Raw genomic sequence first — 3,622 nt, 5'->3', positions numbered from 1 at the left:
GAGTTTTACACCATGATATAGTAATGGAGTAACGAAATATAACAGTATAAATGTTAGGGGTAGCTCACCCCCTCAAGGGATTTTTTTTTGAAAATGCCGGAAAAGGTCAACTTTATTTTAGATTATTGTGCATAAAACAATTAATTTTGTCAAGATTCAACAGATTTTGGAATGTGTATAGTGAAAAAATGGCCATCAAATATAGTTTTTCATTAATAAAAAACGGGGGTTGCGAGTGTGATGACTAAAAATAATGCACAAATATGTGCTTTTCAATAACAAGTGTTACCCACTTTGTTCCAGTAAAAAGTTACGAATTGTATTCGAGAAATTAAAAAAAATGTGTTTTTATGGGTGAACTTCAAGGGTGGGTTTCACCCCTTAAATGGACTTATGGGCACGTATAAAAAAATACGTGTCGAATATTTTTTGATGTTCTATAACATCACAATTTCAAGAAAATCGGTGAGGTACACCTCGGGTACCTTCCTTGTTAGATGGGAAATTTTCAAATTTTAAATGTGTACGTCCTAGAAATAAAGCATCATATATAATTACACAGAATGAGGTCTGAAAATTTGACACTTTGATTGATCATATAATTCAAAAATTCGCATTTTTACCTAACTAATTACATTTCAATATTGGTATTATTTTTATTGTCAATATTATTTTGCAATAAGAAGTTCATGTCATTTTGTGACAAAATAGCTTTAAGATTACAGTTTCTTTAATTATTATGATTGTTAGATTTAGACCAAGTGTCATTCATTCTGGAAATACAATGTTAACTTGCCATAAATTCCATAAAATTCAATTAAATCCCTTGAAACACTTTGTAGTCTGTAGAGCCAAACTCTTTTTATTTCAGTTTTGTATAATTTTTAAATTACAAAGGAAACTGGTATGAATAGCAGTTTCTGTGAGCCTTTGGTTCTAGAAATATCGTCATTTCGAGCTTTCTGATTCCAGGTTCTAGTTTAAATTAATTGTGCAAAGAAGTTTCATTTACAAACAATATTCCAAAATTTTTTGAGATAGATTCATCGGAGCCTATAGGAGTTTGGTCAATTTCATCTTGGTTCATTTTAACAATCGCGCCGCTGCACACGTTTAGTTTCACTCGTTTTTGGTTGAGACCGATTTCATATATTCCACGAAGGATTGTATTATTACGGTGCAATATTGCAAGGACGTCACCAGTCAATGTTTTTAAAACAGTTTGCTCTTCGTTTGGCATAGGTACACGTATATTGCGTTTTCCTTTCATTCTAATTGGTTTATCGGGAGGAAAAGTGTAAGTGCAAATTTGGAATTGCTGACGAGGATTTTTGTTTGGTATAAGCCGAATAGATCGAAGTTGATGTCCAAAGAAAGTCGGCAGGAGAGTGGGTGGATTTCTAGCAGAGAGGGATCTCAAGCTGGCATGAAGAGAAAGCTCGGCAGGGAATGACCTGCACATGGCATTGACTGGAGGCTTGGCAGAAGATGACCTAGACTCAAGGCGGACTGAAGGTTCAGCAATGGACGTCTTGGACTTGTGATGAACTGAAGGTTCTGCAGCAGGTGACCTGGATCTGTGACGAATCAAAGGTTCAGCAGGAGGTGACCTGACAGAAAAATGATTTCTTTCACAAGAATTATCAGATCCACAGCAAGGAAAGTCAGAAACAGGGTCAGCATTAGGTGAACAATCGGACTCTGAACTCCACTCTGCAAACGGAAACAAAGAAATAAATTTCTCTTAAATTATGCAATCGTATGATGGTCTGGATTGTTTTCAATTCGAAAAGAAAAATGCTGTTAATATATCTAGAAAATGTCTATTTAGATACATATGTCGCCTTTTGCGCATAAAAACCAGGCGCATTTTCATTCGACCGAATGATCTTTTTTTAAAGTATTAATGATTGGAATTGCGATCATGTATAAAGTTAAGACAAAATGGCCGACGTTCATCTTCGAGCAGTTGAGGTCATATGCTAGGCTTTTCTGTTTGTTGATCGTGCAGTGCACGTGGAAATTTAAAAAATAATAATGTCCGGTAACAGAAGTAATTATGTTTGAGTTAGTATTAGGAAGAATTTACCATGCAAGAAAACCAAAATGATCCGAATGATGAGTCAAATGATCGAAAGAGCAAAACGCTCGGCAACAAGAATAATCCTTTCTTTTACTTTTAAACGGTGTTCGGTACCCTATTCAGGCTAAGAATAATATCAGACAAATTTCCTCTTCTACTTTCACCTCGAGTATAATTTAAAACACTTCTTGAATATTATTTTTATGGCACACATATTCTGGATTTCCACGGAATAAATGCACATTAAATTATTATTTATTTCTGATAAACTTAAATTAATTTTAAAAGTAAGTAGCGATGGGAATAGATAAAAACTAAATTTCTAAATGAAATTAACTTAAACTGTAGATATAGTAGGTAATAATTTTTACCAATCAAATTGACGATAACCGTAGAGGATACGATAAAAATGTAAGAAATCCTCATATTTCCTAATTTCAAAAAAAACTAATTATAGTTTTTTCTGAACAATTTAATTAGCACTGAAACTAAAAAATATTATAGGGCCTCTTATATTATACAACATACCATATCTTATATTCTGTATCTCATTGATTATTACTATAAGCGTCAAGTTTGTTCTTCTAAAATGTTTACTTATTATATGAGTTAATTTCAAGCGAGAAGTTTAGATCTCAATTTCATGAGATGAGATATCAGAATTATGTGCTGTAAAATCTACTTCAAAGTTTGAAAAACTAATATAAATTCTACAAAATATGTTAAAACAATTGAAAAGATGAATTTGAAACTGTCACAGTTTTGATCAAATGTTTCAGAAAATTCTTATTGATATAGTTCTCTTAAAAGAATATAACCGGCCTCTAACTTGAAATCGGACTACTGCATCGAACGCCTAAATCAACGAGGCTACAATAAATTTTAATCATTATCACAGTATCTCCTGATTTTATTTTATTATTTCAAAAAATATCAATTGGTATAAAAATAAGGAAACCTGAGTCTTAAGTTGATTATGCAGCCCATTATACCAGAGGAAGTTTTTGTTTTTAAATTATGCTTTTGTCCAAATCTCTCTGCACGGAAATGTTCCGGTATTCTGATAAACTTCCAACTATATTCTTTTGCATATAAAGCGCATCTTAATTAACAAATTCATATTAAACTGCTGGTTAAATGAAGGCTCACCTAAAATCTAATCCTATATTTGAAAAATTATTTCGTGCACTTAACATCAGGGCTGCCTTTTACCTGAACCTAAAAATCTACACAAACGAGAAAATCTTTGCAATTTATAGTTACTTTTTAAAAACAAAAATTAACCTATTTTAATTTGCTCGATGATTTCTGAGCTTCAATAATACGCATACCACTGCATACTATGCCTACAAAACGTAAGGTATTATTTGAAATAAAATTCTAATTAGCGGAGGAATTGTGTACTAATTCAGTGGTCTCGATTTTCCCGTATAAACCTTGACAACTAAAAAGAAAAATTCAATTTCTGAGTTGTAAAAATACTCGTTTAGAATATCAGCGTGCGTGCACGAGCGTAATTGCGTATACTGGATCGTTACT

This window comes from Belonocnema kinseyi, chromosome 2 (assembly GCF_010883055.1).
Source record: "Belonocnema kinseyi isolate 2016_QV_RU_SX_M_011 chromosome 2, B_treatae_v1, whole genome shotgun sequence".
Lineage (NCBI taxonomy): Eukaryota > Metazoa > Arthropoda > Insecta > Hymenoptera > Cynipidae > Belonocnema > Belonocnema kinseyi.
This window is presented reverse-complemented; position numbering follows the sequence as displayed.